General features: G+C 40.5%; 2 long non-coding RNA genes across 5 annotated transcripts in view; one reads left to right on the top strand and one right to left on the bottom strand.

The window, feature by feature from the left end:
- LOC134293405 (uncharacterized) lies at positions 1–19,282 on the top strand. The gene is made up of 2 exons (XR_010000373.1): positions 1–319; positions 18,635–19,282. It is a non-coding gene; the product is annotated as an uncharacterized LOC134293405 (long non-coding RNA).
- Positions 8,372–25,788, bottom strand: part of LOC103279299 (uncharacterized) — a 117,611-nt gene continuing 100,194 nt past the window's right edge. For all 4 annotated transcript variants that reach the window (XR_010000372.1, XR_010000370.1, XR_010000371.1 and 1 more), the window contains one exon: positions 8,372–25,788. This is a non-coding gene — a long non-coding RNA (uncharacterized LOC103279299).

Genomic DNA, 25,788 nt, shown 5'->3' with positions numbered 1-25,788 from the left:
TCTATGGAGGTGCTTTTTCGGAGGCTATTCTCTGTGCACCGCAGCAGGATTCTTGGCTCCCAGTCCAACGCGCCTTTCTCGTGCCAAGTTTTCAAAATGCCGGTTTTGCCTTTCCTTTTATTGTTCCTTTCGCAAGCACTTAAGACGACACAGCTGCTAACAGAAAGGGGAAAATTCAATTTTTCTTCGGAGACCACCCCGGGACTGAAATCGCGGGACATCTACAAAGGCATTGGAGGCGGGAAGGGGCATGGTTGTTTCTCACATTCAAGACCTTTGGATTTTATTTCTCCTTCTCCAAAATGACCAAGGATGCCAGGTAACGAATAGGGGGGAACTAAAATGTCCGAATTTGTTAGCCACCATGGTTACGTAAAGGATGCTATTGGGGGAGGCGGCTTCGCTATGGCCATTTCCATACTCTTTTTGCCCGTAAAGGACAAAGCTGGGATCCCAAACAAAGATGCCACAAGGAAAAAGGAGGATATTCTTCCCTGATATTTTTTATTATTGAATTCTGGCGTCATTAAAACCCCTTGAGTTAGCTTCTGGCGATGGCGTGCCACCCAAACGGGTTGCAGCCGTGGAAAAATGACAATCGGAAACTCGAATTGCAAATGGAAAGTTGCCAAATGCAATTGGCAGCTAGGCACCCTTCTTTCATTTTTTTGAGGGGGTTAAAAAATTAAAACAGCCATGAAATCAAACAAGGTGATGTTGGAAAATATTTATGATCAAGGCAAGAATGGGTTGGATGGATAAATAAAGGTAAAGGTTAAGTCCAGTCATGTCTGACTCTGGGGGTCGGTGCTCATCTCCATTTCTAAGCCGAAGAGCCGGCGTTGTCCGTAGACACCTCCAAGGTCATGTGGCCACTGGCATGACTGCATGGAGTGCCGTTACCTTCCCGCCGGAGCGGTACCTATTGATCTACTCACATGTTTTCGAACTGCTAGGTTGGCAGAAGCTGGAGCAACAGCGGGCGCTCACGCCGCTCCCGGGATTTGAACCTGGGACCTTTCGGTCTCCAGCTCAGTGCTTTAACACACTTTGCCACCGGGGCTCCTTGGGTTGGATGGATATAGATACCATATATATTCGAGTATAAGCTGACACGAATATAACCCGAGGCACCTAATTTTACCACAAAAAAACTGGGAAAACATTGACTCCAATATAAGCCGAGGGTGGTAAATTTCAGAAATAAAAATAGATACCAATAAAATGACATTAACTGAGGCATCAGTAGGTTAAATGTTTTTGAATATTTACATAAAGCTCTAATTTAAGATAAGACTGTCCAACTCTGATCAAATAATTATTCCCATCTTCTTCAATGTAAATGCACTTATGTATCCTTTTAATAATAATAGAGTAAAATAATACATGTAATAATAATAAATACAGGAAAATAATACAGGTAATAATAAATAGAGTAAAATAATAAATGCAATAATAATAATAAGATCAGAGTGAAATAATAAATGTATTATTATTAATAATAAAAATAGAGTAAAATAAATGTAATAGTAGAAACAATAATAGAGAAAAATAATAAATGTAATGGGTTGTTGCATGTCTTTTGGGCTGTGTGGCCATGTTCCAGAAGTATTCTCTCCTGACGTTTCACCCACATCTATGGCAGGCATCCCCATACCTCACAACCTCTGAGGATGCCTGCCATAGATGTGGGCGAAACGTCAGGAGAGAATACTTCTGGAACATGGCCACACGGCCCAAAAGACATACAACAACCCTGTGATCCCGGCCATGAAAGTCTTCGACAACACAATAAATGTAATAATACCAACAATAATAGAGAAAAATAATAAATGTATCCTATATTCTCGAGTATAAGTTGACCCAAATATAAGCCAACCAGGACCCTCACCCAAGTATAAGCCGAGGGGGACTTTTTCAGTCTCAAAAAAGGGCTGAAAAACTAGGCTTATACTCGAGTATATACAGTATATATTTTCCATGCCTAAAGGTGCACAATAAACAGGCAAGACGGGGTGGCTCTTGATGAGAAATCTACGTTTCCATCTGGACCACAAACATAGAGATAATATGTTATAGAAGGAAGAGAAGTTTTGGTATTTATGTTGAAATAGTGTGATAAAGAAATGCATGTTTTTTTAAAAAACGTATGTCATATATGGCATATTTATAGGAATATACTAAGGAGCGGTTGCTCTTGAGCAGGCATGGGCAAACTTCGGCCTTCCAGGTATTCCATTTTTTTCTGCCTAAGTGGCTTATCTTACATTCGTCCCTGTTGAACTTCATTTTGTTAGTTTTGGCCCATCTCTCTAGTCTGTTAAGATCGTTTTGGATTCTGCTCCTGTCTTCTGAAGTATTAGCTAATCCCTCCCAGTTTGGTGTCATCTGCAAACATCAAGCCATCGAGATGAAGTGGAAAGAAAGCAAGCAGATTGGGTTTGGAAGCATGGAATGAAAAATCTGGAGTGAAAAAACACTAGATGGCAATGATTTTCTGCACTGAAATGAATTGATCCATTGCTACAATGGCGCTCCATATGTCCTTGGAGGTGTCTACGGACAACGCCGGCTCTTTGGCTTAGAAACGGAGATGAGAACCAACGCCCAGAGTCGGACACGACTAGACTTAATGTCAGGGGAAATCCTTTACCGGGCTGTGGCGCAGGCGGGAGAGCAAGCCAGCTGCAATTAACTGCAATGAATCACTCTGACCAGGAGGTCATGAGTTTGAGGCCCGCTCGGAGCCTATGTTTGTTTGTCTTTGTTCTATGTTAAAAGGCATTGAATGTTTACCTTTATGTGTAATGTGATCCGCCCTGAGTCCCCTTCGGGGTGAGAAGGGCGGAATATAAATGCTGTAAATAAGTAAATAAATAAATAAATTTACTTTTACTATTGTTACATCCCATAATAATAATGATAATGACGATGATGCGCTCCCTGAAAATAAGACAGTGTCTTATATTAAGTTTTGCTCCCAAAGATGCTCTAGGTCTTATTTTCAGGGGATGTCTTATTTTTCCATGAAGAAGAATTCACATTTATTGTTGAACAAAAAATGAACATTATATACTATACAGTAGTAGTCATCACAAACCAGCATAAGCAGGCAAACTGTGAATCCTATCAAAATTTTATTGTTATTACCATTATTTCCATGTACAACAATCTATGGTATGTGCATTTACCAATCCTGCATACTCTGTTTGGTGGGCATGCTTCCAAACAAAAAGTCTGCTAGGTCTTACTTTCGGGGAGGCCTTATATTTAGCAATTCAGCAAAACCTCTACTAGGTCTTATTTTCCGGGGATGTCTTATTTTCAGGGAAACAGGGTAGGTGGCACAATGTTTCTGGCTTTCCGACTGTTGATTCTTTCATAGTCATTTCCTTGCAAAGGGGCTCCAAATACAATAATAAAAAAAAATTCCCACCGAAGGCAGATTCCGTCCTGGAAATCCATTGCAAACGTCCACTTACCGATACTTTCTTACGGGCTTTTCAAACTGAAACTCTAAATATTTTCACCATTTCTTTCTTAAATAAGAAGAACAAAATGATACGAAATGGGAAAAAGGAAAAATGCAAAATACAGAAGAGACGAAAACAGGTCTCCTGTCTGAAAAGTTCAAAAGTGCGGTGCAGTTTTCGCGAAAGGCTGAGTGTCCAAAATATCTCTTCCACACAGATTTATATCTCACCCACATTATATCCCTCCCCGACCTTTCTAAACTCAATCCGGTTCCCCCTTAAACTGCTTTTTATTCCAATGTGGAGTCTGTTTCACTATGGAATGACAAGTAACATCTGTTTGTCTGGAGGCCAACCTCAAGTCCTGGAAGAAAATAGCTTGGCTTCTTTATATTATTCTTTCTTGCGCTCTCCTTTTCTTATATATATAATGCCGAGTGAAAAATTTGAAAACCTCTCCAGTGAAGCAGCAAACTGTTTCCCTTGAGTCCTTTCTTTCCAATACCAAATTCAGTGTTAACACAGGCACACTCGTTCGTTTTTTCCCCCTCCGACCAAAAGAAGAAGAAGGGAAAAATAAAAAAATAATAATGCAACGTACCTTCATCACTATCAAACCACTCCCTCCTACAGGCGTTTATTCTTCGGTTGTCAACTTTTTAAAAAATGTGGGAGGGGTGTAGGAGAAGAAATGGGAGGGATCTGGAAAAAAGAGAGAGAAGAAAAAAAGCTTCCCAATAACGATTCTCTTTTGTTTTGCAAGTTCGAGTCTAAAAATATGTATCCCGCCCAAAATAAAAAGCCATATAAATCCTCAAGTGTGCCAAATGACAGAGCATCTGCCAATTCAATATCATGTTGAGGAAGGGGAATAGGATGGCCGGGTTTGAAACTCTTCAAATACGAATGATTGGAAAGAATGTGAGTCCATTGTGGTTTCTTTGAATGAGAGAAACTGCTTCAAGCAGAAATACAAATACCCTATTTCCCCAGGAAGGGAGAAGCAGTACGTATGTCTATGTCTATATCTCGATCCGTATCTGTATCCGTATCCATATGCATATGCATATCCATATCTTTATCCAAATCCATATCCATAAAGGTAAAGGTTTCCCCTGACGTTAAGTCCAGTCATGTCCGACTCTGAGGGTTGGTGCTCATCTCCATTTCTAAGCCAAAGAGCCGGCGTTGTCCGTAGACACCTCCAAGGTCATGTGGCCAGCATGACTGCATGGAACGCCATTACCCATATCCATATCTCATCCATATCCATATTTCTATCCATATCCATATCTCATCCATATCCATATCCATATCCATATCTCATCCATATCCATATCCATATTTCTATCCATATCCATATCTCATCTATATCCATATCCATATCATATCCACATCCATATCCATATTTGTATCCATATCCATATCTCATCCATATCCATATCCATATCTCTATCCATATCTCATCCATATCCATATCCATATCATATCCACATCCATATCCATATTTGTATCCATATCCATATCACATCCATATCCATATCCGTATCCATATCTATATTTCATCCATATCCTTACCCATATACATATCCATATCCATATCTCTATCCATATCTCATCCATATTCCTATCCATATCCATATCCATATCTCTATCCACATCCATATCCACATCCATATCTATATCTACACAATCTATCTATATACATATCTATCTATATCTATATCCATGTCACCCACCACCTCTTATACATATAATTTAATTCAGTAGTTGAATCACACAGCTAGGAAATGGAAGCCGTTTCCAAATAAAAGGATTGTTTTATCGCACGGCTTTGGGGGAGATCCCCATACCCGAAACCCCGGTGCACAAGCGCACCCCTCCTGTCTGACATTTTTTTCCCCTTAAATAAAAAAGATGTCAGACAAGTTGCTAAGGCGACTTGTACAAACTCTGAGCAGCACCAGCACATTTTCCCCTGCCCTTTCCCCCCCCCCCCCCGATATTCCATCTCGTATTCCGATCACGCTCCACTGCGACACTGCCGCACCAATCCATTGCATTAATCTTGGCCTTTAACGTGCTGACTGGCAAAGCAAACTGTGTGTGTGTGTGTATATATATCATCTTTCAAACTTAACAAGTTAAAGGAGAGAGAGAGAGAAATGTGCAGGAAGGGAGTCACATGGGGCAAAGGGAGGGAGCAGGAGAGGTGGAAGCCACGGAGAAGACGGCCTTAATTTCGAATATAAATCTGTATGCGTGTGTGTACGGAGCCAAGCTTAATAAGGCAGCACAGAGGAAGTGTTACACGGACATATGCTGAATCCATAATCGTCTCCCTCCCTCTTTCTTTCTTTCGTTCTCCCCTCGCTTCTCTCTTTCTTTCCTTCCTTATAACAAGACCCCACATTCCCTGGCAGAGATTGAAAGTCTCTGAATTGCAGCCAAATCTAACAATGCACAACTCCCTGGTCTAGATCATGCACTGCCGTTTTTCTCGACCGCCAAATGGATCTCCTTCGCCCAACATAGCAAGGCAGGATATATAGGAGAAAACATTTACCCTATTCAGTTGAAAGCCAGACCCAAATACTAGTTCTCACCATAGTCTTTCAACTGAACAGGGTAAATGTTTTCTTCTATACTTTGTTTATTTTTAATTCCAAAATGTCATGAACTTTCTGGATAGCCCTCGTATATAACAATGCATTAAAAACACACTCACATACCCAGCAAACTAACAGTGTTGCCTTTTGTGTCATAACCAAGCCATGATGGGAACGTAGTGAGAGCGGAATGGATTTGTACAGTAAAGGAAAGGAATAATCAAAGAACAAGACGAGAAGAGAACGGACAATGGACATTTCGGACGACGGGGCATGGCCGCTACCCTGATTCCCCGAAAATAAGACATCCCCAAAAAATAAGACCTAGTAGAGGTTTTGCTGAATTGATAAATATAAGGCCTCCCCCGAAAGTAAGACCTAGCAAAGTTTTTGTTTGGAAGCATGCCCAGTGCCCGCCAAACAAAACACCATAGCATGCAGGATTGGTAAATGTACATACCTGTTGTATATGGAAATAATGGTAGTAGCAAGAAATTCTTGACAGGAGTCACAGTTTGTCTGGTTTGTGACGACAACTACTGTACAGTATAGAATAAATGTTCATTTTTTTGTTCAACAATAAATGTGAATTCTTCTTCATGGAAAAATAAGACATCCCCTGGAAATAAGACCTAGCGCATCTTTGGGAGTAAAAAATAATATAAGACACGGTCTTATTTTCGGGGAAACACGGTACGTTCAACAAACCTTTCCCCCCCTTGTCAAACATGTCTAGCAATATCAACGTCAACGCTAGGAATGGAATAAACAGTTGGATTTCTTTCTTTTCTCTCCCTCCTTTTTTTGAAAAATAAATACCGTATATACTCAAGTATAAGCCGACCCAAATATAAGCCGAGGCACCATCACAGAGTTAAAAAGAAATGAGCCATTCTCTTCCGAATCTAGATGAAGGGAGAGTCATTTACATCCCAGCTACCGTATATACTCGAGTATAAGCTGACCTGAATATAAGCCGAGGCACCTAATTTTACCACAAAAAAACCTGGGAAAACATTGACTCCAGTATAAGCCGAGGGTGGTAAATTTCAGAAATACAGTAGAGTCTCACTTATCCAACATAAATGGGCCGGCAGAATGTTGGATAAGCAAATATGTTGGATAATAAGGAGAGATGAAGGAGAAGCCTATTAAACATCAAATTAGGTTATGATTTGACAAATTAAGCACCAAAATATCATGTTATACAACAAATTTGACAGAAAAAGTAGTTCAATATGCAGTAATGCTACGTAGTAATTAGTGTATTTATGAATTTAGCACCCAAAAATCGCGATATATTGAAAACATTGACTACAAAGATGCGTTGGATAATCCAGAACGTTGGATAAGTGAGACTCTACTGTAATAATGAGATCAGAGTGAAATACTAAATGTATTAATAATCATAATAAATAAAATAGAGTAAAATAAATGTAATTGTAGCAACAATAATAGAGAAAAATAATAAATGTAATGATACCAATAATAATAGAGAAAAATAATAAATGTACCATATATACTCGAGTATAAGTCGACCCAAATATAAGCCGAGGCACCATCCCAGAGTTAAAAAGAAATCAGCCATTCTCTTCCGAATCTAGATGAAGGGAGAGTCATTTACATCCCAACTACCATATATACTCGAGTATAAGCCGACCCAACTATAAGCCGAGGCACCATCCCAGAGTTAAAAAGAAATGAGACATTCTCTTCCGAATCTAGATGAAGGGAGAGTCATTTACATCCCAACTACCGTATTGGAAAGACGGATTTTAATATTGGGATATTGGACGAACGGATTTTAAGCATATGTTTTATGTTTTATATTTTATACTATATTTAATTGGTTGTAATATATTTTTATATGTTGTTGTTTTTAATGATGTATCGGCATCGAATTGTTGCCAATTGTACGCCGCCCTGAGTCCCTTTGGGTGAGAAGGGCGGGATAGAAATATTGGAAATAATAAATAAATAAATAAATAAATAAATAATACCGTATATACTCGAGTATAAGCCGACCCAAATATAAGCCGAGGCACCATCACAGAGTTAAAAAGAAATGAGCCATTCTCTTCCGAATCTAGATGAAGGGAGAGTCATTTACATCCCAACTATCATATATACTCGAGTATAAGCCGACCCAAATATAAGCCAAGGCACCATCACAAAGAAATGAGCCATTCTCTTCCGAATCTAGATGGAGGGAGAGTCATTTACATCCCAACTACCATATATACTCGAGCATAAGCCGACCCGAATATAAGCCGAGGCACCATCACAGAGTTAAAAAGAATTTTTTAAAATTTATTTACAGTATTTATATTCCGCCCTTCTCATCCCGAAGGGGACTCAGGGCAGATTACAATGAACACATATATGGCAAACATTCAGTGCCAACAGACAAACAACATACAGTATAGAAACACACAGAGGCATTTAACATTTTTCCAGCTTCACGATTCCGGCCACAGGGGGAGCTGTTGCTTCACCGTCCACTAGTAGCTGTACTTCCTCATTCCTTTCCTCGTGTTTTGCTTGCAGTTTTTATGGTGTTGTAAATTAGTTAAATTAGCCTCCCGCATAAAGCGTACCTAAATTTCCCTACTTGACAGATGCAACTGTCTTTCAGGCCTGCATAGGTCAACAGCAAGCCGGGCTATTTAATGGTCGGGGGCTTAACCCGACCCGGGCTTTGAACTCATGACCTCTCTCTCGATCAGTAGTGATTTATTGCAGCTGGTTACTAGCCAGCTGCGCCACAGCCCGGCCCTTCTCTTGAAATGAGCCATTCTCTTCCGAATCTAGATGAAGGAAGCGTCATTTACATCCCAACTACCGTATATACTCGAGTATAAGCCGACCCGAATATAAGCCGAGGCACCTAATTTTACCACAAAAAAACTGGGAAAACATTGACTCCAGTATAAGCCAAGGGTGGTAAATTTCAGAAATAAAAATAGATACCAATAAAATTACATGAATTGAGGCATCAGTAGGTTAAATGTTTTTGAATATTTACATAAAGCTCAAATTTAAGATAAGACTGTCCAACTCTGATCAAATCATTATTCTCATCTTCTTCAATGTAAATGTGCTTATGTATCCTTTTAATAATAATAGAGTAAAATAATACATGTAATAATAATAATAATAAATACAGAATAGTAAATAATACATGTAATAATAGAGTAAAAGAATAAATGCAACAACAATAATAATAATAATAAGATCAGAGTGAAATAATAAATGTATTATTAATAATAAAATAGAGTAAAATAAATGTAATAGTAGCAACAATAATAGAGAAAAATAATAAATGATAAAAATAATGAAAAATAATAAATAATAAAATAATAAATAATAAACTCAATTGACAGACCCAGTCTTTTAAACTTGAACACGCCTATCTGTATTTTATAATGCGTTTTATGAATGTCTTATGTAAGTTAATTTTTTAACTGATTTATAGTGTATTGTACAGTTTTTATATGTGTGTTTTATTGTAAGCCGCCCTGAGTCCCCTGTTGGGTGAGAAGGGCAGGATATAAATATTGTAATAAATAAATAAATGTAATAATACCAATAATAATAGAGAAAAATAATAAATGTACCATATATTCTCAAGTATAAGCTGACCCAAATATAAGCCAACCAGGACCCTCACCCGAGTATAAGCCAAGGGGGGCTTTTTCAGTCTTAAAAAGAGGGCTGAAAAACTAGGCTTATACTCGAGTATATACAGTACATCCCAGATCGAAATTAACATTTTCTTTCAACACACAGTCACAGCTAGCTTCTCCTTCCTTTCTTTCAGCCTCTCTTTCTTCCTCCTCCTTCCCCCCTTTTTTTCTTTCTTAACTATGTTGTGTGTCAGGAATTCTTAATTTCCCCTTTTCAGTGGTGGTCGATGCGAGAAAGGAGACTGTACGGGCTCCAGGGATCGCTGTACTGCAAAGGTTTTGCATTAAATAAAATAGCCATCTCCTCCTTTCCTTCCTCCGGGCAACTCGGCTCACCGTCCCAAGGGGTCAAGGGTTCAAACTCATTGCAGGAAACCTTCTTTCAGGCATAATATTTGGATAATTCATAGAGCCAGCGTGATGTAGTGGTTTGAGTGTCACACTCCCCGACCCTGGGAGACCAGGGTTGAAATCTCCTGGTTTCTGCTGAACAAGGCAGCCTAGCAGGAAGGCAATGTCAAACCTCCACTCAACAAATCTCGCCAAGAAAACCTTTGGAGAGCATCTCATAAGTCAAAGATGCCAGAAGTCAGTACCGACTCGAAGGCACATAACAAGAACAGCAACATTTTGACAATACCATACCATTGATGATTTCCTTTACCTGAATTTCTCAAAAGGAGCACAGAAAACCCTTGTATGATGCTATTACTGACACTTATAATAGCAGCTTGACTGTTCTATTACTTTACTTATACTTATATAAGTTATATATATATTATATACTTATACTTATATATATTACTTTTACTTATACTCGAGTATAAGCCTAGTTTTTCAGCCCCAGCTTGAATGCCAGCTTGACTATTCTATTACTTTATATACTCGAGTATAAGCCTAGTTTTTCAGCCCCAGCTTGAATGCCAGCTTGACTGTTCTATTACTTTATATACTCGAGTATAAGCCTAGTTTTTCAGCCCCAGCTTGAATGCCAGCTTGACTATTCTATTACTTTATATACTCGAGTATAAGCCTAGTTTTTCAGCCCCAGCTTGAATGCCAGCTTGACTGTTCTATTACTTTATATACTCGAGTATAAGCCTAGTTTTTCAGCCCCAGCTTGAATGCCAGCTTGACTATTTTATTACTTTATATACTCGAGTATAAGCCTAGTTTTTCAGCCCCAGCTTGAATGCCAGCTTGACTGTTCTATTATTTTATATACTCGAGTATAAGCCTAGTTTTTCAGCCCCAGCTTGAATGCCAGCTTGACTATTCTATTACTTTATATACTCGAGTATAAGCCTAGTTTTTCAGCCCCAGCTTGAATGCCAGCTTGACTGTTCTATTACTTTATATACTCGAGTATAAGCCTAGTTTTTCAGCCCCAGCTTGAATGCCAGCTTGACTGTTCTATTACTTTATATACTCGAGTATAAGCCTAGTTTTTCAGCCCCAGCTTGAATGCCAGCTTGACTGTTCTATTACTTTATATACTCGAGTATAAGCCTAGTTTTTCAGCCCCAGCTTGAATGCCAGCTTGACTATTTTATTACTTTATATACTCGAGTATAAGCCTAGTTTTTCAGCCCCAGCTTGAATGCCAGCTTGACTGTTCTATTATTTTATATACTCGAGTATAAGCCTAGTTTTTCAGCCCCAGCTTGAATGCCAGCTTGACTATTCTATTACTTTATATACTCGAGTATAAGCCTAGTTTTTCAGCCCCAGCTTGAATGCCAGCTTGACTGTTCTATTACTTTATATACTCGAGTATAAGCCTAGTTTTTCAGCCCCAGCTTGAATGCCAGCTTGACTGTTCTATTACTTTATATACTCGAGTATAAGCCTAGTTTTTCAGCCCCAGCTTGAATGCCAGCTTGACTATTCTATTACTTTATATACTCGAGTATAAGCCTAGTTTTTCAGCCCCAGCTTGAATGCCAGCTTGACTGTTCTATTACTTTATATACTCGAGTATAAGCCTAGTTTTTCAGCCCCTTTTTAGGGCTGAAAAAGCTCCCCTCGGCTTATAATCGAGTGAGGGTCCTGGCCGGCTTCTATTCAGGTCAGCTTATACTTGAGTATATAGGTACTCAGAGTTGGACTGTCTTATCTTATTAAAGTCTTATTATTATCTTAAATTACAGTTGTATATAAATATTCAAAATCATTTAATCCGTAGACACCTCCAAGGTCATGTGGCCACTGGCATGACTGCATGGAGCGCCGTTACCTTCCCGCCGGAGCGGTACCTATTGATCTACTCACATTGGCATGTTTTTGAACTGCTAGGTTGGCAGAAGCTGGAACTAACAGCGGCTGCTCACTCCGCTCCCCGGATTTGAACCTGGGACCTTTCGATCTGCAAGTTCAGCAGCTCAGTGCTTTAACACACTTTGCCACCGGGGTTCCAATCCCTCTTTATTATCCAACATTTTCGCTTATCCGATGCTTTTATTTTTCAGTGATTGGTTTGGGGGGGGGGGGGGGGAAGGTGCCAAAATTCTGTTTGCTTACACTTGAAAATTACCTAGGGCCGGCCCTGATCTGAACCGATACCCCTGAATCCCCCTCTTTGTCTTTATTCCTATGGGAGAACAATATGGGTGGGTCCAGCAAGGGCAGTAGAAGCCAGCTGGAGAAATCTGCCCCAACCACTCTAAACACCTTCGCAGAAGCATACGAGAAGCTTGGCCTCTCATTGAACATCGAGAAAACCAAAGTGCTCTTCCAACAGGCACCAGCTAATCCCTCTGCAATGCCAGGAATACAGCTTAATGGTGTAACATTAGAAAATGTTGACCATTTCCGCTCCCTTGGAGCCACCTCTCCACAAAAGTCAACATCAACACTGAAATGCAACACCGCCTGAGCTCTGCGAGTGCAGCATTTTTCAGAATGAAGCAGAGAGTGTTTGATGACTGGGACATCCATAGATGTCTTGTTTAGAAAGCCATTGCCCTCCCAACCCTGCTCTACGCCTGCGAAATGTGGACTGTCTACAGATGTCACACCCAACTCCTGGAGCGTTTCCATCAGCGTTGCCTTAGAAAAATCCTGCAAATCTCTTGGGAAGGCAGGCGGACAAATGTTACTTGAGGAAGCAAAGACCACCAGCATTGAAACGTTGCTCCTACGCCATCAACTCCGCTGGACTGGCCACGTTGTCCGAATGCCCGATCACCATCTCCAAAGCAGTTGCTCTATTCTGAACTCAAGAACGGGAAACATAATGTTGGTGGGCAGTACCCAAACTATTCAACCTTCCAAATTCTGCTTCCTACAACCTTCATGACCCTTGCGCCCTTCCAATAATGCCCCATATCAGGTGAGAACTCAACTGGAAGTGATGTCACATCATTTCCAGTTCAGAAGTAGAAAAAACATAAGTATAGGGTCCTCCAACATGGGGATGAAAATTGGCCTTTGGTACAGTTACTCATCATGTCATACATAATATTATTCCTACTGATTATATAAGTCAAGAACGGGAAACGTAATGTTGGTGGGCAGGAAAAGAGATTTAAAGATGGGCTTAAAGCCAACCTTAAAAACTGTGGCATAGACACTGAGAACTGGGAAGCCCTGGCCCTTGAGCGCTCTAATTGGAGGTCAGCTGTGACCAGCAGTGCTGTGGAGTTCGAAGAGGTACGAACGGAGGGCTTAAGGGAGAAACGTGCCAAGAGGAAGGAGCGTCAAGCCAACCCTGGAAACCGATGTCCTCACTGCGGAAGGGAGAACATGCGGATCAAGAATAGGTCTCTCCAGCCATCTACGGACACACACCCAAGATGGAAGACAATCATCCTCAAACTACGAGGGATCGCCTAAGTAAGTAAGTAAGTAAGTAAACCACCTCCTCCTCCTCCTCGTCTTCCTCCAAAGAGACAGCAAGCAGCCTCCTCAGAGTGTTGCTTTTGGCTTTGCATGCCTCTACCGCAGACAGTGCCTCAGCTCAGCTCAGCCTGCAAAATCTAGGTCACTTGAATGTGTGCCCTGCCTGCCTTTCTTCAATGATACCTCCCACCGGCGTCTCATGCACCGAGAGCTCTTGGGATGGGCATGACTCAGAAATAGCCTTGCTTGGGCTGGCACAGTCGGAGAGGGTGGTGGTTACGTTAGCCACTGCGGCTGCCAGGCCCTCCTGGCAAGGGAGCTCCCTCACATTCGCTCCTCGCAAAGCAGAAGATGGGGACAGCTCATCCATTATTGGCAATCAGGGAAGAAGAGTTCTGCAGAGAATCGGCTCCAAGCTGTTTAGTCAGAATGGAGGAGTATTGATTTCTCAGCCGGCTGTCTGGGAGGGCATTCTGTGATTCTTCCACTTTGATAGGAAAGGAAAAGATGCAGACATTTGTATCAGGGCTGTGGCATCTAGAAACCAAAGCCCCTGGATAGCGTAGTGGACTAAGTGACTTGAAGGTTGGGTTGTTGACCTGAAAGCTGCCAGGTTCAAATCCTACCCGGGGAGAGTGCGGATGAGCTCCCTCTATTAGCTCCAGCTCCATGCGGGAACATGAAAGAAGCCTCCCACAAGGATTGTAAAAAACATCAAAAACATCCGGGCGTCCCCTGGGCAACGTCCTTGCAGATGGCCAATTCTCTCACTCCAGAAGCGACTCATCATCATCATCATCATCATCGTCATCATCATTTAATTACTTATTAATCGCCCTCCATCCAAGATGCTCTAGGCGATTTACAAGATAAAATTGTAAAGGATAAAAATACATACATACAAATATTGATAAAATTAACTTAGATCAAAAGCTCTAGTAAAGAGCCAGGTCTTGAGTGCTAGGGTAAAAGGCCCTAATTTTATAATAGCCCCATTCTCGAGGTGTTGCCAATGCTATATTGCACTTTGTCCATTTCAACTGTGAAATTACCTTCCCCATTTCGGCCCATTTCAGCCCATGTTGCACCTTGCCTGGGTTCTATGAATTAGTCTCCAGTGTTAATATTGTATGTTTTATGTTGTTTTTACTGTAATTGATGTTTTTATTGGATAACTGTTTTATTGCTGTGTTTTGATATTTGATTGTTTTATCGGGCAAGGCCCCATGTAAGCCACCCTGAGTCCCTTCGGGGAGATGGGGCGGGGTATAAAAATAAAGTTATTATTAAAGTTATTAACTCACGTATGGCTCTCATCTAGGGCGGCAAGGCATTCCATAAGGCAGGGGCAGAAATAGAAAAAGCTCTGCGTCTGGTCCTTTCCAAGTGCACTTCTCTAGGACCCAGTATATAAAGTAAGTCGCGTTGGGATGGTCGTTGCGACCTCCGATGATGGGAGAAGGAGAGACGGTCCCTAAGGTACGATGGGTCCTGGCCGTAAAGAATTTTAAAGGTCAGAACTAGCATCTTATATAGACCACGGTAATCAGTTGGAAGCCAATGCAGATGCTGCAGCACTGGTGTTATGTGGCATTTCATGGGTGTTTTTTGTGCGTAGCCTGGCTGCCGCATTCTGAACAATACGGAGCTTTCGGGTCATAGACATCGGAAGGCCAACATACAGGGCGTTGCAATAGTCCAGCCTTAGACGTGACCATGGCATGGATGACTGTTGCCAGAGCCTCATCAGATAGATAGGGTGCCAGTTGCCTCGCTTGTTGTAGGTGATAAAAGGCCTGTTTGCTGGCAGCAGCGACCTGAGCTTCCATTGTCAGCTGCAAATCCAAATATCAGACTCAAGTTGCTCCTAACACACAAAAAATAAAATAAAATAAATCCAGAAACCGCCCTTACCCTTTCTAAATATAAGTGGGCAGACCTCATGTTTGGGAATGGTAGACATTGGCCAAGGTCTGTGGGTTCATGAACAAAGAGCCTGGGGTCGCGGAATCAGTGCCTGGCAGGGGTTATGGCTTCTCCCCATCATTAGCAGGATCGGGCGGAATTATGCCAAGCAAATACATGCAAATTATTCATTTGCATAAATTACACAGGTTGCACAAATTCTTGGCATGGGATTGAGCTCTGCTTGGCACAGGCCTCAGTGGCAGAAGCCAAGCTCTGTCGAGGTTCCCAGAGGCACCACTTTTGGAAGCCGTCCTTTCTCCCTCCCTCACTTTCTCTCTCTGTTTTGGACTATAATGCAGGCTGCTGGATTCTGGGAGTTGTCTGAAAAAATAATTCCTAGATTGAAGGAATGTTTACACTTGCCCTTTTGCTGACCGAAGAGATTACAAATGCACCATCACAGAGTCAAAAAGAAATGAGCCATTCTCTTCCAAATCTAGATGAAGGGAGAGTCATTTACATCCCAACTACTCCAATAATCCAATAATAATTTATGATTTTTTTTATTGTTGATTGACTTGTTTTATTGCTTTGTTTTTATATTGTCTGATGTCTGGGCTTGGCCCCATGTAAGCCGCCCCGGGTCCCTTCGGAGAGAATGGGCAGGGTATAAAAATAAAATTATTATTACAGTAGAGTCTCACTTATCCAACATTCACTTATCCAACGTTCTGGATTATCCAACACATTTTTGTAGTCAATGTTTTCAATACATCGTGATATTTTGGTGCTAAATTCGTAAATACAGTAATTACTACGTAGCATTACTGCCTATTGAACTACTTTTTCTGTCAAATTTGTTGTATAACATGATGTTTTGGTGCTTAATTTGTAAAATCATAACCTAATTTGATATTTAATAGGCTTCTCCTTAATCTCTCCTTATTATCCAACATATTCACTTATCCAACATTCTGCCGGCCTGTTTATGTTGGATAAGTGAGACTCTACTGTATTAAAATTATTATAATCACTAGTGATTGACATATCAGGGAGACAGTGAACCCATTCTGGAATTTAGTCCAACCTTTAAAAGAGATAATAAGTCTGTTGATTATATTGGAATAGAACACCATAACTATCTCCTTTATACAAGGGTTGAATGAAAAGTAATGTCTCCACCTTCGTTACTTGGGTTTGGATGGGAATGTTTTAATAAATTAAACACAGAGATAATCCTTAGAATGTGCTCTTTAACTACCACTATTCACTTTTCCACATAATCACCAGACAACTGGATACATTTCTGCCAACAACAAACAAGTTTTCTGAAGCTGTCACAGAAGAAGTCAACACTCTGTTTCCACAACCAGCATCTCACAGTCCCCATCGTGCTCAGATCTTCCGATAGCCAAGCAAAGCAATAATGTGACCCACACATTCTTGTGAAATGCCGATTATGCTTGAAATTTCTCTCTGAGTGATACAACAATCGTCCTGAATCAATCTGTCAACCTTTTGCTTGTGAAACTTGGTGGTTGCTGTCACAGGATGCCCAACTCTTTGTTTGTCACTCAAGTCAGATGTTCCCACCGCAACATCTTTAAACTTACTCGCCCAACAATGCACAGGACTCACATCAAGACAATCCACATAAACAGCTTGCATTCTCTGATGAATCTCCTTTGGGGTCACACCTTCTGCTGTCAAGAATTCAATGGCTGCACATTGATTAAGTCACATTGACCGACTGTCTGTGCAGGGTTCCATACTTCGCACTTTAACAACACAACCGTTCAATGATAAGGCTTCCCGCCAAATGGAACTAAAGGTAGAGGAGAGTCTACTGAACAAGCCAGAACCTTTCTCAGACCAGGACAGTCATCTGTTGAGGAGTTACGAAGGTGGAGGCATTACTTTTCATTCAACCCTCATAGATTGGATTAAAACTCAAGAGTTGATTTTCTCTGATATCAGAACCTCAACTGTCATTGAAGAACCCGAGAAGAATAGGACTGGAATTTACTTGAGTACTTATCTCTTTGTAAGTGGACTTGCATCTTCTACATATCGAAGTATAGTTGAGGTCCCACTTTTGTAGGGGCCAGGAGTCTCGGACTTCAGTGAGAGTAGGAAAATTATGAATCAAAAAACCTTTTTACCCCTTGAGAAGACACCTCTCAAGAAATATTTAGGTCTTCCGCCAAATATTGAACATATAGTCACTGTCCAGTGGAGTTGGCTGTATGGTTAATGTCTGGAGAAGGACCTCGAGATGCTCTGAAAGAATGTAACAATCAAATGTATAAATTATCAAATCTGCAAAAGTTAAAATGCAGAAGATCCATCTATATATATAAAAGAGTAATGGCATCAGGGCAGCGGACAAAACAACAAAACTACAGGCCCCTCAACCTCGAAATTTGACAACACAACCCATCATCCACGGCTCTAGGTTGATACAACAAAAAGAAAAAAAATAAAGTCCTTATTATAGGGAGAGGAATAATAGTTTTTATCCAATTGCTGCCCGTTAGAAGACAACACCACAGCAACACGTGGCTGGGCACAGCTAGTTTTATATATAAAATTATGTTATTAGACTGTGATAGAAAATCGTGGTCAAGGTTTTAGCTTTTCTAAGGGACGTATCAGAGAAATATTGGCTGGCATTCTCATGCAGAAGTTCCCTTCCATAGGATCTACTTAAAGAGGTTCCACACTTATTTTTGCATGTAAAGAGTCTGAAATAACTTATTAAGAGATCAAATTATCACATCATTTCAACAACTCATAATTTTCAGATTTTCCTGGGGAGCGAGAAGGTGTGAAACACTCCCTTTGCAGATCCTGCGTTTTTCTATGCAACTAGTCCCTTCTGCTTAATGCCTTATCAACTTGATGAGGTCTTTTTTTTGTATTGAAGAGATCTCATTTTTTTTTGTAAACATACATTTCCAGAGATTTGAGTAAGGGCAAGACTTGCTGGATGTGAAAGCTGGCTCCTGCATTTCACAATGTCTGGTCCAAATTGTTTCATGGCTGAAGCCTAGCTCTGGTTATTGACTTGCTCTTTTGACGATATCAGTCTGAGACAGCTCTCTGTGTCCTTATTTAGAACATCAAGATACGAAGTCTGTCCTTGCCTTGCTGGGCTTTGCTGAAGAGCTCACAGCAGGAGTGGAAATCATTACGTGGTCCTCCAGAAGTCCTTGGCGTGAAACACACAACATCCTCCTCCCAATTCCTTCCCACCCCCAGTTTACTTCAACTGCTGTCAACTGAATTCAAATTAAAATATTCAATTAATTCAATAAAGGAAAAGGAAAGAAAGAGTGGAATAATTTCCCTTCCCAACAGGATCAGGGAAAAGCAAACTGCAGCAGCTTCCTCTACGTTATGTGCTTTTCCTCCTGAATAATTTTTGCCATCTTGATCTATTTTTATTTTATTGGTATCTATTTTTATTTCATCAGAATACTTCTTTATGTTTATAAAACCATACGGCACTTTATCATTGTTACTCATTTCCATGATATAGCACTTTATGAAACCTGTCCCCTCTGGTTCGCTTTTAATTGCTCTGATTTTATCTGCTTGTATTTTAATGTATTGTCCATTATATTATTTTGTGTATCGTTGAAATGTTTTAAGTTTTGTCAAATATGTTGTGTCGTTCAGGCTTGTCCCTGTTGTGAGCCGCCCCGAGTTCCTTTGGGGAGATGGGGCGGGATGTAAAAATAAAGATTATTACCTATTATTATTATTATTATTATTATTATTATTATTATTATTATTATTATTTTATGACACAGCAAACAAGATAGACATGTTGGATTTCGTATCACTAAATCACAAGTCGAACACTTCCCAAGTGTCTAGGACTGTGTGATGTATTTTCGGATGATGCGTGCAGATCCCAGCAGGGTGGCCTTTTGTAGTTGGCAGATCGTAATTTTGTCAATGTCTATTGTTTCCAAATGCTGGCTGAGATCTTTTGGCATGGCACCCAGTGTGCCGATCACCACCGGGACCACCTGCACTGGTTTCTGCCAGTCTTTGCAGTTCAATCTTGAGGTCCTGATAGTGGCTGAGTTTTTCCTGTTGTTTTTCGTCAATGCGACTGTCACCTGGGATGGCGACATCAATGATCCAAACCTTTTTCTTTTCCACAACTGTGATGTCTGGTGTGTTGTGTTCCAGAACTTTGTCAGTCTGGATTCGGAAGTCCCACAGTATCTTTGCATGTTCATTTTCCAGTACTTTTGCAGGTTTGTGATCCCACCAGTTCTTTGCTGCTGGGAGGTGGTACTTGAGACATAAGTTCCAATGAATCATTTGGGCCACGTAGTTGTGCCTCTGTTTGTAGTCTGTCTGTGCAACTTTCTTCCAGCAGCTGAGGAGATGTGGTGGTGGGGGGGGGGGGGGCTTAACCATTCCGAGGATGCTGAGGGCTGTGCTGGCAGTAGTGTAACTACCGGCAGGTCCAACCAAGCTAGAGAGGCCTCAGCTGAGGAATGGAACCAAGTGCTAACCCATTAGCACTATGGAGAATCAAACCAAAACGAAGTCTATACTGGCTCGGTCGTTGCCCAGGATAAAAAGGACCGCGGTGGATGCTGCTGATTCTGGACATCCATCGACAAGTGGGCTACGGAATCATCAAAACCCAAATGAACAGTCACAGAAGCGGCAGAAATATACAATGCCAGAAAACCGCACAAATTATTATTATTATTATTATTATTATTATTATTATTATTATTATTATGAAATTTACCCCTCTCGGCTTATACTGGAGTCTATGTTTTCCTAGTTTTTTTGTGGTAAAATTAGGTGCCTCGGGTTATATTCGGGTCGGCTTATACTCGAGTATATACGGTAAGTTATGACTTCCTTCGAGAAGAATATAAATGAAGAGTTTCGCCTTTAACAAGCTGTAACACCATGCTAGACCTTCCCACAAGGGTCTTTTCTAAACCCATTTGAAGGTGTTGGGAGTTGAACAAGGAACCTGCACAGGAAGCTATGTGCTTCAGTTTTGCTCCATAGATCTTTCCCATTGAGCTTCTAATGAGAAGTAGAAAAACTCACTCAAAGCACCCACAATCAGTGCGCTGTGTAGCTGACTCACCCCGATGCAACCTCTCCAAATGGCTCCGTAACCTTTCCCCCCGATACATGAGCGAAACCCACGAGAATGGGATGTTGAAAACCCACCGCGACCTCAATTCAGCTGCCTCAAATTTGTTCCAGAACAGGCTGCGGTTGCACTTCCTCCCACATTTGCCAAGAAGATCCACATGCGAGTAGCTTTGACGAAGCTTTAAAGGAACAGCAGGCGCAATCCCTCCCAACCCCGGAGAGCTTTCACTTTCAGAGAATATGGTTTCAATCAAATCTCAACTCCAATGTATATTGCTGCTTTTTTTAAAACACACACACACTCTCTCTGCTCATTTTGACAAGTGAGCATTATATTTGCGAGCTGATCGGCAAGCCAAAACATGCTCTCGTTCATTCATAACACTGAACTCTTCTGCGTTAAACAGCCGATTAGTGTGAATGAAGTGGGTGTGGAACTTCCTTGAAATCCTCCTGGGATCTGTCAAAGCAATGTTGCCGTGGCACAGCTCTCGCTATGAAGGACGGCACGCATCAGGGGTGGGACAGGGATGTGCAGTTTTCCTAAGCAATAACTCAGACTGGGATGGGCCGTTACTCAAGATTTGTTGAGGTTTGACACCAGCTTCTCTAATGTGGGGACTAATTCCAGCCAGCCACAGCTGGAATCCTGCAGGCTGGTCCAAAGTGCAGCAAACCCATTAGTGAACAGTGAAACTGAGTAATTCCAGACAGGAGTCAATCAGGGGCAGCTAACGACACTGAACAAAGGATTCTCCCAGGCCAGGATGCGAGGCTTGGAAAGCTATTTAATGCTAACATTAAATGACCCTTTGATCTGGTCATGTAAGTGTTATTTATTGCTATAATTATATTACAGTAGAGTCTCACTTATCCAAGCTAAATGTGCCGGCAGAAGCTTGGATAAGCGAATAACTTGGATAATAAGGAGGGATTAAGGAAAAGCCTATTAAACATCAAATTAGGTTATGATTTTACAAATTAAGCACCAAATCTTCACGTTATACAACAAATTTGACAGAAAAAGTAGTTCAATACGCAGTAATGTTATGTTGTAATTACTGTATTTACGAATTTAGCACCAAAATATCACGATATATTGAAAACATTGACTACAAAAATGGCTTGGATTATCCAGAGGCTTGGATAAGCGAGGCTTGGATAAGTGAGACTCTACTGTATTTTACTTTGCTTAATAATGTGTTATTATGTTGTTATGTAATGTTTGTGTTGTTTTTATGACTGGAAACCACCCTGAGTCCCATATGGGAGATAGGGCAGTATATAAATAAATTATTATTATTATTATTATTATTATTATTATTATTATTATTATTATTATTATAACAAAGGTGATTAATTACAACATTCACACTGGCCTCCAACAGACAAGAGTTTTTTCCCCCACCCAGGAACTTCTACAGATATACGAGGGCTATCCAGAAAGTAGATTACGTTTTGGAATTAAAAATGAACAAAGTATAGGAGAAAACATTTACCATATGCAGTTGAAAGCCAGACCCAAATACCACTTCTCAACATAGTCCGCCTTGAAATCTAGGCACTTCTCATAACGATAAAAGAGTTTGGAAAGTCCTTCCCCACCAAACTTTGCCGCTTGGTTTGTGTCCTCAACCAGGCAGGCGTCCCTTCCCACAGCTCAACTTTCCCCCTCGCTTGTTCTGGATTGCTCTTCTAAGGTTTTGCAAGAAGCACACCTTTCCTATCCCAAAAAACGGTCGCCATAACCTTCCTTGCAAGCATTTGCAAAACAGAAGAGCGATCAGGCCTTCTGTCTCCTTCTTCAGGGTCCCATTTGTGAGCCAGAGCCAGGTCTTCTATTATTATTATTATTATTATTATTATTATTATTATTATTATTATTATTATTATCAATTGCCTTTGTCCTGATGTCTTGCTCCTGGGCTGCAAGGATCAGGCCTTCTGTCTCCTTCTTCAGGGTCCCATTTGTGAGCCAGAGCCAGGTCTTCTATTATTATTATTATTATTATTATTATTATTATTATTATTATTATTATTATTATTATTATCAATTGCCTTTGTCCTGATGTCTTGCTCCTGGGCTGCAAGGATCAGGCCTTCTGTCTCCTTCTTCAGGGTCCCATTCGTGAGCCACAGCCAGGTCTTCTCCTTCTCAGCTTTTCCTTCAATTTTGTCAAGGAACTTTCCATGCAATGTTTTGTTGTGCCAGCTGTCAGCTCTAGTTTGTAGTGCAGTTTTCTTACTGGTTTTTTGTCTGCTGTGCTTTGAGGAGTTTTTGATTTTTGACTTCAATCAAAGCAGGTTCTTCACTTTGCTTTACATATTCTGCCAGTTATTATTATTATTATTATTATTATTATTATTATTATTATTGTTATTGATTTCCAGATGGAAGGCAGCCCCAACAAAAGTTTGGGAGATGTGCCTTTCCCTCAGCACATTTCTCCCTTTCGCCCTCTATATATAGCACCTTAACTTCTTTCTTGTTTACAAGTTCCACTCAGTGCACTTTGCCCAGCTCATTTTATGTTTTTATTGCTGTGTTTTTCATGTGTTTTATAATGATTGTGATTTTTTAATGCCTTTTAAATTTATTTTTCTGTTTTTGTATTTGATATTACTATATGCTGGTTTTATATCTGTAAGCCGCCCCGAGTCCCTCTGGGGAGATGGTGGTGGGGTACAAAAATAAAATTATTATTATTATTATTATTATTATTATTATTATTATTATTATTATTATTATTATTATTATTATTATTATTATTATTATATGTGCTTCTTCAAAGTCCACAGCACTGTTGGTCGTAGCTGACCTCCAGTTAGAGCCATCTAGGACCAGAGCTTCCCAGTTTATGCCAAATTATTTTAGATTAGCTCCACGTCCATCTTTAAATCTCCTTTTTTATCAACCAACATCCCATTTTCTGTTTTTTAGCTGAAAAGTGGGTACTTCTTGCAAGAAATTTTTCTTGCGGAAAATTGGTCCCTAGGCTCCCACACAGTTACCTTTTTACGTACACATTATACAGTAATAGCCACTCTAATTGTCACGGCTGCACTTTATGAAATCTTGGGATCTCTAGTTTGGTGAGGTATTTAGAATTTTCAACTACAGCGATCTGGTATAGATAGATATCAGAGGAATGGATTAAAGCGCTCTGGCAGAGAAACCGAATTCCCTCACCAGACTACAATCCCAATTCTTGCAAAACTGAGCCGTGGCAATAAAAAGTGGCATTAAGCTGCTATAACTGTGTATTGCAAATATGTTCACGTAAGTTTTCCTCATGCAAAGATCTTGTTATTCCTCCCCACCCAAAGCCTTTTATGAGTCTTTTAAGTAGTTTTTTCAGCATCTTTCAATCTTTTTCTCTTGTTGCTCTTTAATTGGTTGCTTATATAGTTCTTGTGTATTTGCATCCTGTTTATGTCTTTTACTGCTACTTCAGACTCATCTCAGTGTGTTTGTCAACTGAATTGTTTGATGTTTTCCTTTATATATATATTTATATATAACTATGTTGTCAACGTCCCTTGAATGCTTGGGAAGGGGGAAGGTACAAGCTTTCAACTCAGCCCCAGTTTCTGAAGTCTAGCGTTGCCTCACCATCAGCTTTGAATTTCCTTTACACCTTATAGGCAGATTCCAAGTTGCTGAAACCCAACTCGAAAATAGATTCAGCACCTTGGGTTGCTCCTTGGACATTTGCTTAAAAGATGGATCCGTGAATAGGGGAGGCTACTGGATCTTCCTAGGCCCAAGAAGTTTCAAAATACAAGGGTTGAATGAAAAGTAATGCCTCCACCTTCGTTACTTGGGTTTGGATGGGAATATTTTAATAAATCAAATGCAGAAATAATCCTTAGACTGTACCACTATTCACTTATCCACATAATCACCAGACAATTGGCTGCATTTCTGCCAATGATGAACAAGTTTTCTGAAGCTGTCACAAATGAAGTCGACACTCTGTTTCCGCAACCAGCGTCTCACAATCCCCATTGTGCAGAGATCTTCCGATAGCCAAGCAAAGCAATAATGTGACCCACATGTTCTTGTGAAATGCTGATTATGCTGGAAATTTTTCTTTGAGTGATAAGACGATAGTCCTGAATCAATCTGTCAAACTTTTGCTTATGAAACTTGGTGGTTGCTGTCACAGGACGTCCAACTCTTTGTTTGTCACGCAAGTCAGATGTTCCCACCTGAACATCTTTAAACTTACTCGCCCAACGATGTACAGGACTCACATCAACACAATCACCATAAACAGCTTGCATTCTCTGATGAATCTCCTTTGGGGTGACACTTTCTGCTGTCAAGAATTCAATGACTGCAGGTTGCTTAAATCGCATTGACCAACCGTCTGAGCAGGGTTCCATACTTCACACTTTAACAACACAACTGTTCAATGCTAAGGCTTCCCGCCAAATGGAACTGTAGAGGAAGGTCTACTGAACAAGCCAGTACCTGCCGCAGACCAGGACTACCATCTGTTGAGGAGTTATGAAGGTGGAGGCATTACTTTTCATTCAACCTTCATAGTATATGAATGCCATCTAGCAACAGCCAATCCACTTTGCTCCCTTTCTTTTCCCCTGCTTTGAGTCTGAACTTGGTGCTTTTTATTTCAAACTTCCCAATTATTTTAAGTTGGATAATGATGGAAATGTGTGCCAGGTTTGGTCCAGATCCGTTAAGCCAGGTAGTACAAACCAACCAACATCCTTTGAGAGATAGATCATTCCAATCATCAGATGCCCATTCTCACGTAACAAAAAGCCCATATCCCTATATGCATGTTTCCCTACTGATATTGAAGGCAATGGCTGTTACTGCCATCTGAGAGACAACCTCTCCATAAGACATCTCATGTCTGCAACTTCTGTTTGCAGTCTAGATATGACCAAAAGTAACTCATGCATGGTGTTGGAGTTCCAGCTTAACTCACCTTTAAGAAAACGTTCCTGTTAGCTTGCTTGGCCATGGTCTATCAGCTGTCTTTGTTTCCCCATCCATCTATCAAAACAGCTGGTATATGGAAGAGTACTGCTCAAAATCGGGTGAGGAAACATCTTGCAGGCTTCCATTTTTAGCAGGTACTCCCAATGGATCAGCAC

The sequence above is a fragment of the Anolis carolinensis genome, unplaced genomic scaffold, assembly GCF_035594765.1.
Source record: "Anolis carolinensis isolate JA03-04 unplaced genomic scaffold, rAnoCar3.1.pri scaffold_8, whole genome shotgun sequence".
Taxonomy (NCBI): domain Eukaryota; kingdom Metazoa; phylum Chordata; class Lepidosauria; order Squamata; family Dactyloidae; genus Anolis; species Anolis carolinensis.
This window is presented reverse-complemented; position numbering and strand designations above follow the sequence as displayed.